This window comes from Alligator sinensis, unplaced genomic scaffold (assembly GCF_000455745.1).
Source record: "Alligator sinensis unplaced genomic scaffold, ASM45574v1 scaffold970_1, whole genome shotgun sequence".
Classification (NCBI taxonomy): Eukaryota; Metazoa; Chordata; order Crocodylia; family Alligatoridae; genus Alligator; species Alligator sinensis.
The window spans coordinates 1,288,814-1,301,237 of NW_005842094.1; the positions used below are offsets into that span (position 1 = coordinate 1,288,814).

At 42.9% G+C, this 12,424-nt stretch overlaps 1 long non-coding RNA gene across 2 annotated transcripts in view; it reads right to left on the minus strand.

Moving 5' to 3' along the window:
• Window positions 1-2,840: 2,840 nt before the first annotated feature.
• Window positions 2,841-12,424, minus strand: part of LOC112550386 — an 11,512-nt gene continuing 1,928 nt past the window's right edge. For both annotated transcript variants that reach the window (XR_003094199.1, XR_003094198.1), the window contains one exon: window positions 2,841-4,428. This is a non-coding gene — a long non-coding RNA (uncharacterized LOC112550386). The remainder of the gene's footprint in view (window positions 4,429-12,424) is intronic.

Here is a 12,424-nt window from a genome sequence, read left to right on the forward strand (position 1 = left end):
AAGTGAGAGTCCATCTGTATTTAGCATGCAATAAGTGCATTGTAAATGTGATTGAAGAAGTGCTGCATGGTTGCCTATTCTTTCTGATCCACATGTTTTCAATCTGTTTTACAACAAGGGCTGCAGCACCCCGCTCATGGTTTAATATTTCACAGAAATCTTGTACTTTTCAGGATAGCCCCAGCTTTTTATTCTGTGCAATTTCATTGCTGTAGGTCACATGTAGCTCTCATTTATACCTCCTGAAGTCAATCGAGCTATTTGCATTCTCTTCAAGGGCCTCAAAAAACAAATACATTTTTTCATGAAAGAAAATGGATTCACAACAAGCAGTGTAGCAGTGCATAATGGCTTCCTGATGGATCCCTGTCTCTGTTGTAACAAGCCCAGAGACTGCTCTCATTCCAGTCTCGGTAGGAACCTGACAGGTGCAGTTAGCCATGAGGTCAAGGCTGATAAAAGCCATAGTTTCAATACTCTAGAAAAATGTTTGAAGGAATGCATGCTGGTCTCAGATGCTTAGCTCACTCATGTCGCTGTTTGAAGAGTGCCATAAAAGGCCTTGTCTTAGAAGGCTTGTGTGTCCTGAGCTGTAGAAAATGACAAAAGTTCAGAATGCAAAAGGAATTCAGGTTCCCCTTAATGCTGGTGTAAATCAGGAGGAGCTCATGACATCCACGGAGCTACAGCGAGGTAAAAACAGTGCAACCCATATTGAAAAAGGACCCACTGGGACCTTGACCTCAATGGAGTTATTTCTGATTGATGCCAGAGTGAGGTTGGAATCAGGCCCTTTTTGTAATTCCTTTAATTTCCACAAGTTCTTTGCAAAAACAGTGATTGATGGACATTTCGGGAAGGCAATTTTCTCCAGTAAAGTATATACCCAGAAAACCTCTGCTTAGTGGTTTTCATTTCCCATGTAGCTCTTTTTCTTTCTATCAGTTTCACAGCTGATTTGAATCAGGTTCTCAAACACAATCATTCAGCTATTGCCCAAGTGATTTTGTTCCCAGGACCCCAGCTCCCTGAGTAATTTCTGCCCATAACCTAGATTTTGGGGGGCTTTTTTAGAAAAGCAGGGACAAAAATATAATAATATTAATAATAAGAAGAAGATTTTCTTATTTCATACCATCCCCTTTATGGATAAGTGTGAGGGAGTGAAGGCGGGATGACGCGTTGAGCCTGGGGCTACAAAGGAAAAGGAAGAGAAGCCCCAGGTCCGGCTTCAGTAGCGCTGTGTTGCTTCCAAACCTGAGCTCCCTCTGGACCGGGGGAAGGAGCCCGCAGCCAGCTGCTTCAGGCCCCAGAAAGGAGCCAGGAGTTCACTTATTGAAAGGACAATTTAATCTTCTACCTCTCTTTAGTAGGGTTTTATAAGGCTGTCCAGCACCATAGCATCTTAATGTCTTTCAAGTGAAATCAAACAATAATGATGAAGTCTCCAGAAGGCTCCAGAGTCTCTGGTTCTTCATTGTTTGAGGTGTAGTCTAGTGTTAGGGTGATTGGCTGATTTGCTTGCTTTTGGTTTGGGTTGGGGGAAGAAGACAAATACAAAGGGCGTTGGACCTGTGAGTTTAATTCATGCTGTGAATTGGCTTCTTGTGTCTGTCCAAGACAGAGGTATTTAAAACCACAAATCCTTCCAGTAACTGTGCACCTCCTGCAAGCTTCCAGGTGCCCTCAGCTCCCATTCAGTCTCACTACTATTCTTGATCCCTGATGATCATGCTTATGATCTCTAACAGTTCCCACAGCTTATTACAGCCCCAAAGTGTCAGGCTGCAGCCTCAAAACCTGGGACCTCAGTCTCACCAACACAGCCACTTATCTTGATCTGCCACTTTATGACTGATTACCCAGGCTGATCCAGGGCGGCCTGAATCCTTCAACAAGGCCTAACCCTCCACCTGTCACCCAAGTGATTAGTGGGGGTCAACTGACCCTTCAATTCCCCCCTATAAAGCCCTGAGTAGGAACAGGAAGTGTCTGGGCAATGGGGTTTGACTTAATTGAACTCAACTCAAGACTGTTTTTTTGTCCCCTCTGGCTTATTCCTTGACTTGGCTCTCTGCTTGATCTCACTTTTAGACCCTCCTCTCAGACTGACCTTCTGGCTTCCTGACCTGGTTTGTCCCTAGATTCTGCTCGCCCATCCTGACCCTGGTCGGCACCTTGATTCCCAAGTGGCCGTAGACCCAACCATCCATGTCCTCACCCCAACACAAAAGCCTCTCCACGTTGGACAACTCTGGAATTGAGCAAATGCTAGCGCCCACACCAAGCAGAGGCAGTTTGAGTTTATCTGATGTAGAGTTCACATTACACAACCCAGATGGATTTTATGGCTTACATAAAGGGAAGGAATAGAAGTGTCCAGTATATTACTTTTGAGCTGACAACCTGGTAAGCATTCTAGCATGAGTGACTGGTGCCTCCTGAATCTGGGGGGCACCCGCAGAAGCCGCCGATGGTGGCAGCCCTGTCAGAGGGGGCACCAGCACTACAAACAGCATCGGTGTCATCTGTTGGGGGGCCACCAACCCCATCGGGGGGGCACGTGCACCCCTGTGCACCCCCTACCAGTTGCCTATGCATTCTAGGTGGATAAGTAGGATCTATAGAACAATGGAAACATGTTAGTAAGAAACCATACAAGTTACAAGGCTAAGATTTATATGCTGTGGGGTAAATAAATATTCAGTTCCCATTAACGTTAATGGGAGTTAAGTGGCTAATTCCCCACACATTATGCTGAAGATTTACCTCTTTGAGTTTTACAGAATAAATGAATTTATAGCCTTCCTGGAGGTTAGGCCTGAGAAAAACAAAGAGCCCAGAGTTTACTCCATTTTTATGAGGTTGTGGGATTTTTTTTTTAAGAGGTTTATTCCCTGAACAGAAGGAAAGGTTAGAAGAGCACAAAGTTAAAGCAATCCCCCCACCACAGGATGCCAGTAAAACTTGTGACAAGCATTTAGTCCAAACTCGCAGACTTCGAGACGTACAAAGATCCACATAAAAATGTCTTAATAACAGAAGCCGGAAATTTGTAACAATAATAAAGGCTGACATTTATACAGCACCTTTCATCCACACATCAACAGGCTGAATTCTGCCTTCAGAGGTGCTCAGAAAACTCCCTTTAAAGCCACTGGCAATTTCACACTGATCCCAGAGGGCAAAATGTGGTTCTACGTGAACTGGGCTGACTTCACCTTACTGAAATGCAGCTGTCTCTAGAGGAAAAAAATCACCAGACCTCAGTTTAGTAAGATTTTTAAGCATGTGTCTATTTTTAGGCATAAATGTATGCTTTTAGTGGGACTATTCATGTTCTTAACACTAGATGTATGCCTTTAGTGGGACTAAAGCCATCCTATGCAAACCATAATCTAAACTCTACATAAGACCTTGATAAAGCCATACCTGAAAATGTACATTGGCACTTATGTGATAGTTCAGGACACCACTATGCCAAAGTCCTATCAAATTTAGACCATTTAGTGGTTTTGTGAGCCATTCTATGACATTTAAATACATTTTAAATATATCCCCTCTAAAGAACTGTAGGATAGTTACAGAAGAGATATAATGCTCTATCAAATTATGTAAGTTTAGAAAGTAATTTCTAAAGTATCCTATTAAAATTCCATTAAGCCCTGTTGGTTTCAACCCAGTTCCATAGAACATTTCTGAAATGGCAGAAAATGAAAAATATAGTGTGAAAGTGAAGATACATGCTCAGGGCCTGCAGTCAGCCAAACCCAATTCAGCTCCGATATCAAAGGGTTGTGCCCACAGTGGCCCCCAAGCCCATATGTCCAGTTAAAGTTGAAGTCTAATGAACAGCCAACTGGATTAGGTTGAGAAAATTCCTCCTTCCCCTCCAGAATGATCATACCTGCATTGGACATTTTTGGAATCCATTAACTTGAACGAATTTCCCTTTCTGCTCAGGGTAGCGATCTGTGAAGGTTACGGTGAAAGACACTTGTCCAAACAGAATGAGTTTGAGCAAGTAAAAAGGCAGGTGTGGATCTCAGATATTTTTTCCTGCTTCTGGTGAATTACAATAGGGCATTGTAACTGTTTTAATTTTTCACATATTTGTACTGTAGTAGCACTTACAAGGTGTTGGCATATACCAGGCTCCACCACACCTGGAGTTGTACAAATGCAGCACAAAAATGCAGTCCATTTCCCCCAACAAACTTACAATCTACAGATAAGAAAAGAGGCAACAGGTGGATGACAACAATCACGAGTTCAATTCTTTTCACCCTTCCTCCTCTGCTGAAAATACTGGCTGGCAGAGAAAGATGCATCAAGAAGAGTCCAAACCGGGTAGCAGTGAGCAGTGGAGGTCCATTAGGCGCCCAGCTGGTTGAGTTTGCTCTGGTCTTCCCAGTAGTAAAATGGGTCCTGGAGGACAGGAAGGAAGCAGAAAGACAGTAGGACTGGAATGCGAGTCTGCTGCAGATTTGAAACCTTATTTATTATCTAGCAAGTCCATTTTATAGCAACCTTGTATTTTATTTTCCAGCACATTCATTGACACACACTGTGCATGAGTCATTCTCTGATTACGGAAGCTTTCAGAACTGCTTCCGGGCGCCAGTAGGAAGCTACCAAGGAAGTCACAGTGAGAGAGTTTTGAACTTTATTGCTCATTTTCACAGTGAGGCTTAATAATAAGAAACAAAAAGGAGAACATATTCTAATGCCTTAAGTTAACACAAGGCCGCTAAGGTGATAGGCCCCTGGCCATGAACCTCCTTGAGGTGCAGATAACCTGCCCACTAGCATCTGCCAGCAGATCTGTGGTCTCCAAAGCCTCTAGGGTTTTTTTTTTTAATTTATTCCTGCAGAGAACCAGTAAATAACTATCACATTATTACCAAAAAGACACCAACAAGATACAGAGAAATATTAATTATATCTAAAGTAGCCTAGCCAGATGGTATGTGAGCATCCTAGGGAGATGATGGACAGGTAAAGAAAGGAACCTCTCCATTTAAAAGAGATAGCTGCCCGAACCAGTTTGTTTTTGCTGGCCACATGTGAATGGGATCACGCCTGCACAGATTACTTTTACATTCTCTGCTTCTCCTTGGGGAGAATACCTAGTCTTTTTAAGTCATTTAGTTGTGTTGATAATTTTTATTCTTTACACTAGGCCAATAGCCAAGGCAAATGTTTGTGTTGTTTTAAAAACTTAAAGTATATCACTGTGGGAAACTTAAAATATACAGATTACTTCAGAAAGCATTTTTGAAAAAGTTGTGATAATACCCAATGTTATTTCACTTTTCTTCTATTAGTTTTACATGTCACTGTGCTCAGGAGCCTTTACAGGTTTTTGTTGGTTTTATTTTTTTGCCAGTTCCAAGTGTCTGAAAATAGCGATATAATATTAATTGAATCTTGCTGCCGACATTGCATTCCACCGACCACGAATTTTAGAGAAAAAAGAAGGGGAGAAACTAAAATCAAGCAGCGTTTTTATCTCCGAATGAATGTCTGAAATCTGCAGCAGAAATAAGGAAATCACTTTGAAGTGAGTAAATATTAAATATTAGTACTAAACAGGACTCCAAGCAGTCAGGGAAGGACAGGCAAAGTTTAATTGAAAATGACAAAATTAAATAAGACACAGCCTTTGAGTTCACATAGGGACCATTTGTCTAAGTCAAATGCTACTACTGCTGCATACCAATGATGTACCGTATGCCGCTGAGCTCCAGCGACTGAAATCAAAAAGATTAGAAGTTTGGCTTGTGACGCCTGCCTCAGACTGTAAGTCAAACAGAGAGAGACAGCTGAAAGCATTCAAGGACCACTAGACACCAGACAAATCCTCGCCAGGATGGAGATGGAGGGGCAAGGCGCCCAGATCTGCAGAAGTTTCCTGTTTTCAGAGAGCCACCCCTGATCTAATAGCCTGCCAAAGCAACAGCAATGGAAGCAGACAGTATTTCCACCAGAGGGGAAGGGTGCATTCACAGATCCCACCAGGACTCACTCGTGTTGGCCGAAATGATCTCTCTCCTTGTAAGGATGAACCTCAGTAAGAAAATTGAGCTCCTCGTCCAAATCTGCTTAGGATATAAGAGTATTTACAGGTAGCCCCGCCAAGTAACTCAAGAGTGCAACAGCTACCAGTTTGCCACTGTAGCCCATGTTGCTTTCATAGTGTTTATGGCAATGGCATTGTTACAGGTGAATGGGGCTTAGGCAACATTATGGAAGCCAGATGCTGTCTGGCGCCCAACCAACTAGTGCTTTGAATAACCTACACACGTTTATCTATTAATCAGATGGCCACTCAACTCTCCATGGTGACTCTGAATTAATTCTAGTCCTGGCATATCCCGCAAGGACCCAGATCCATACACTAGCCTGCTCTCATGAGTCATCATAACCTCAAACCTGCCTTCCCTTTCCAAGACACACACACATAGGCACAAGTCCCCACAGGTTTGTTGTTTTAGGAGCAGATGACATTAAAGCAGCTCGGGTTGTGTAATGTAGCTTTAATAAGCATGTGCTTTCTATTTGTCACTGCTCAAACTGTACTTTTCCACACACAAGCCAGAAGGCTTGCCGAAATCTGCAAAACATTAACTGCAGAAAAGATGAAGGGAGTTCATACACTCCACAGGCTGAGTCGCTCGCCTGGCTGGGAGAGTGGGTTAGGGAGAAGTCATTTTGATGGAATTAAAGGAAATGGTAATCAGGGTTGTAGTGAGAACTCTCTTCCTCTAGTTAATGTATTTTCTTAAACAAAGAGCAGGAAGCTCTAACAGAAAGCTCTTGTGTGCTCGTGGGTCCATGGCTAATGTGGTCTTTAGGAAAGCAGCGTATAACACAAACTGGTTTTGTCACTGGAGGCTCAGGCACACAGGACTAAGGCAGGAGGCATCCACTGACTTCAGTGAACTTGCTCCAAATTAACACGGAGACGGCTCAAATCAGTTTGGCCCAGAGGATTGGAATACAGGCAGTCCTCAGACTTACGACACAATTGGTTCCTGAAAATCGCGTCTTAAGTTGAAACGTCGTAACTTGGAACTGATTTTCCCATAGGAAACAATGTTATAAACGGGGGGATGGGTTCCTGAACCAAGGCCCAATACCCTATTTTCACCAAAAATACCCCAGAATTTTGTACTCAATCAATTATAGATGAGTAATATAGCTACATTAATGTATTTATATTGTAAATAGCAATCATATTGATTTGAAAGGACTTCTTTGAGGTGACTTTGATGGACTTTTTGAAGGGTTCTTGGCTGGAGTCTTCTCAGGAGTCTTGGCTGCAGGTTTTTCTGGAGGCTTATCTGCTTTCTTAAAGAAAGTGTCCAAGGAAGTTTGGACAGATGTTCTCCAGGGAGATGGGCGATGTAGCAAACCTGTTTGCTGGCGTGTCATTGTGTTGGATCAAGCGTTGTAAAGTTGAAACTGCCGTCATAAAGTTGAAACAGGGTGTCGATTTATAAATGCTGTAAGTGCGAAACGTTGTAACTCGAAATGTTGTAAGCTGAGGACTGCCTGTATACTCTGTTTCATTGGCCTATTCCTGGCCAGGTGAGGGTCGGCGGTAAAGCAGTTAAGGTTTCTTGCTCTGGTTGTAGACACACGAGTCAAAACCTTGATCCCCTCCGTTGGCCCTGTGGTATATAGGACCTGGTCAGTTGGGCTGGCGGTGCAAAAGAGACTAGTTGTGATGCTAACCACAACACCTTGTGTGCCCTTGACTGAAGAAATCAGTGTGTCTTGACTGCACTAGTCCAGTGGTCTGCCAGTGCAGGTGACATTTTTGACGTTTCTGAATCACATCCCTGTACCTCGCTGGATTTGTCCCCGTCTTTATAACAACAACATGGGAAGCTAGCTGTAGCTCTATAATGAAGCACGTTGGAGTCAGCAGCACCTGGATTAATATGTATGACTGAGCACTGGTTTGTGGGAAGCTCTTTATTTCCCTTTGCACTTTTGGAAAGAAATGAAAAGGGTCCATGTCATTCTAAACTTTTTGCGACTGTTTTGAGGGTTTTGCATCAATGAAACCTGGAATCTGCTGGAATCCATTAATAGGAAAAAGTACCAAGAAGGCAACAACATTCTCCTAAAGATGAATCGCCCAGATGTACAGTTCAGAATGAATTATTTGGGAAGAGCTAATTCATTAAGCAATAATGATATGCAACTACAGCAGCAACAAATGGACTTATCCATTCACAAACTCACAGATAATGCAAAGGACACATTTTCTGCTTGCTTTACAATACTCTCTGGTTTTGCATACAGCTGACTGCAGCCCAAACTTGGGAATATATCCATTTTCTGCTGGTAACAGGGTTGTCAGACCAAATAACTCGGCCCTGCCATGACCAAGGATAACCCGTGGACAGAAGCTGGGCACTTACAAACTGCAAGATGATTCCTGGATCTACCGGCAATGAAGGAGTTATCCAAAGTAGTATCTGATCCAGGTTGGCAGCAGCCATATTTAAACATGCACTGTTGTCACCAGGGTTTTAGTTAGGGCTGTGTAAGTGGGGTGAGTATTAAAAACCAAATCTCTTTTAGGACAGATAAAGAACGGAGGTGAACTCATCTCTCATACCGATCACAGAGAGTAGTCTGTCCAGGTCTGACCCTTGCACAGATTCTCCATGCGATGGAGATGGAGTTTGGAGCATTGGAGGAGAGCAGTTGCCAAAGTGATAAGTGAGAAACTCCTGATAAAATGTTGCTACCCTCTGCCTGGTGGTTTCATCCACTCAGATTTGACCTAGGATAGTTCTCAGATATAGGCTCTGTCCACAGTGGTCTGGAAAGTTTTGCTTGAGGCTTAACAGTAGCAGTTGTAGATAGTGTGGCTCTGTTCTCGGTGCTCGGTGTGGAAGGAGGGTTGTGTTCGAACACCGAGCCACATTAACTTCTTGCCTGTCAGGGGTATGTCTTTCTAAAACCATAAAACTCCAGACATGTTAATATTCTCCCCTGATTTCTCTTCCTGGTATCTTACTGCTGGGGGTGCACTTTGGATGTCTGCTGCAGCTGTCCTAGGTCAAGCCCCGCTCTGGACCTACGCTAAAGGCTGCTCCCAGTGAGCTCAGCGAATACCTGATGGTTCAGGTTGGGGAGTCAAAGGCAGCAGGATGTGATACTTGTCACATTGCTCCCTTGTGTGATATTAGCTATACAAAGTGAAGTGCTTTAACCATGCCAGTCCCAGGAGCTGTTTGGCATAGGCGGAACTTGTATCTTAATGACATTTTTAAAAACCCAGAAAAATGTATGTAACACTTTTACTTGAATGAGTTCTTCCCTGCACTTTGCTAGCTTCATGGCAAAGGTTCTTTCGGGGATCTGTTGTTTGGCAATAACCATTCACTAACCCAGGTCACGCGCACTGTTTAAGTGCCAGCAACCAGACATTTTAAATAAAGTGTTACTGAAATAACTGTCCAAATATCTTTTTTTTCACAATACTCTGCTTGCTGTCTTTCATGTGTTTGCTAATAGCTTCAACCTTCTGTGGAAATTCAGTGGTTTCTAACTTTAAAACTTTCCAGCATTCCAGAAAAGTCATTTGGAGGGGGGAACATTTTTTGTTTAGGGTTTTTTTTTTCACTGGTGATTTTTTGTTTTTGTTACTGCAGTTGCAGCTTTTACAAATGTTGTGCCTGTCAAAACAAGTCAGGAGGAAAAATGAGAAAACTCATCTTTTTTGGCACATGCCTGCAAAATCAAGTACTTACTGGCTTTTTTTTTTTTTAAATGATTAATGCAGCTCAAATGAGCATCCACATAAAAAATTAGTAGATTCATTGCTAATTATATTTCAAGGTGTGTTGTGGCTTAAAAACATCTAATGTGTAACTTGAAGCAATATAGGATTTTCTGATGCCAAAAGCTGGAGGCTTTTCTTGCTTAGTTATTGCTTGTGTACTCACTTCAGATACATTTAATCCAGGCAACTCATTAATAGAGAAGTAAGACACAGCAACACCCAATGTGGGGAGTGTGCCATTGGGGCCTGATCCTGCAGCAATTATGACTGAGTGTGTGACTTCAGTAGAGCAAATAAGCTGATTATTTGCAGCCCCCCAGAGCTGTATAAGCTGCTTGACAGAAGCATTTGCAGGGTTGGCCTTTAGTTTATAAAAATCCATAGGAAGACCCTTGCATGCAGCTTGGTGAGATGGATCAAGGACAGCTCCTGGCCACTGTTTGCAGCAGATTATAAATAGAGATTAAAAGAAAGGAAACTGGAATGGTAAAATAAATTAATAAACACATCTAAATATATAACCAGCACGGTATGTGCAAAGGGCCTCAACCCGGCCTCTAATTATGCATGTGCAATACAGAATTATGCTGTGTACAAAATTAGTCACCAAACAAAGCCGCCTCAGCCCAAGTCCACTGAAATAGGTGGGAGGATTGATTGTGTGCAGACTAGAGGCTTTGCAGATTCTGCTGCCCGTGATAGTACTCAGTATTCATAGCACAGCAAGTTTTTTTCTCTCTTCAAAGCACTTTGTGAATACTAATTAATAGAGATGGATTCAAGTTGGAATATTCTTAATGGATGTGATGATGATGATAATGCATGAACAACTGGACAAAATATGTGTGTTCCACTATGTGGATGCAACAGACTGCACATGCAAATCTGGGTGTGCAAATCACAACTTCTTCTCATGTCCTTGTCGTAAACTAGATTTTTTTCCAGAATCATGTCCAAGTGACAGTTCTTTGCACTGCTGCAGCAAGGTCCGCCTTCTTGCAGGTCTCACCCAGGGGTCAGCAAAGGAGCGAGTGCTCCATTGTCTGTACTTCACTACACTTGCATGTGTTTGTGTCATTAGAGGAGCCCATTTGATCATGTTTGTCTTTGAACTTCCAGTTTGTGTGTGCAGGCAGTTCAGGCATCGCCATATTGACCAGTCTGTATCAGCCGCTCTGAGAAGGTCCTCTTGGGGTTCCAGGTCCATCTCAGGGCATCTGATTGTACATAGTCTTTCCTTCTATCATCTCAGTGGTGCCCTGTCAGCTGTCGTGTCCAAGGGTGCAACTGAGCATCACAAAATGCTCCCCACTTTGAAGTGGCCAACTTTTGAAGCGTGTTGTCTCGGGTGTTGACTTTCCCTTTCATCTTCTCTACATGTGCTTTGAAGGTAAGTGTTCAGTGCAATGTACCCCCCCCCCAAATACTCAGCGTTTGAGATGATTAGCCAGTGGGAGTCCATCCCAAGTGATGTTTAATTTCCGTGTGGCTTTTCTATGATGTAGGTGAAAGGCTGTGACCTGTGTCTTGGTTGGGTTGGTATGAAGCTGGTTCTTATTGCAATAATCCGGGAGGTTGCTCAGTCCACATGTCAGTCCATTCTTGACAGTGGCAAAGTCCTTCTCTTGTGACTGAAGATCTGGTTTCAGACACGTTCCTTCAGGCAGCCTTGATTTAGATAAGTAAATGACAAATAAGTAATGCCGTGTAGATGGAGACTCATGAGACAGATTTCCATGCACAACTTCAAAATCATGAGGTCCAGAGATGAACAAGGGAGAAATGATTCCACATCACAGCTGGGGAAAGTTGGGGAAGCCTTGAGTGCAGAGCTTAGAAATGGAAATATTCCCCCAACAAAGATGGGAAGCAGCAAATTGGAGACCCAGGAATGATCAGTATAGCTTCTGTAGTCCAGATACCCTCCAACAGCCAGTCCCTGTGAACCATTTTAGCAACACAAAGGGTTTTATTGCTGCCCAAAGGACAGAACTGCACAACCAGCTCAGGAACAGGTCCACCCCGCTTCCTACAGCCATCCTCCACCTGCATGCTTATAAAAGTCTTGTCTCCAAAAAAGAAGGTGTAGCCAGAGCATTGTTGGACCCGTTACCTGGGGCTGAATGAGAGGTTGCTCTAAATTACTCCAAGGCTGAACACAATCACTCGCTTTGGTGATCAGGGAAATGCAACTGTGGCTACTTACCCCTTTTCCCATTCTTGGTTCTGTGCCCAGCCTTTGGCAGAATATATTTAATTTAAGGTGCAGTTACCTTTGTTGAGAGGCTGTTATTTCTTTCTAAGCATCATTAGTAAGGTTTCATATGGCTTTAGCTATGTTCCATAATGATTTTGACATGCATTTTAACATGAGCTCTGCTGTAGATCAGCAGACTAGTACTTACTTGATTTGTTCTTATCTGTGCTTTTGCTTGCATGGTTAGTTTTAGCAATTCAAAATAGGATTTTAAAGGAAAAAGTTTATCTTTAAAATTTCAGAGTCTGATTCTGCTCTTGCTCAGCATAACTTGGAATAATTCCACTGAAGCCAGAAGAGTCATTCTGCCCACAGGAAGAGGATAAATTTGGTCAAATTCAGATCCCATCACTTTTTCC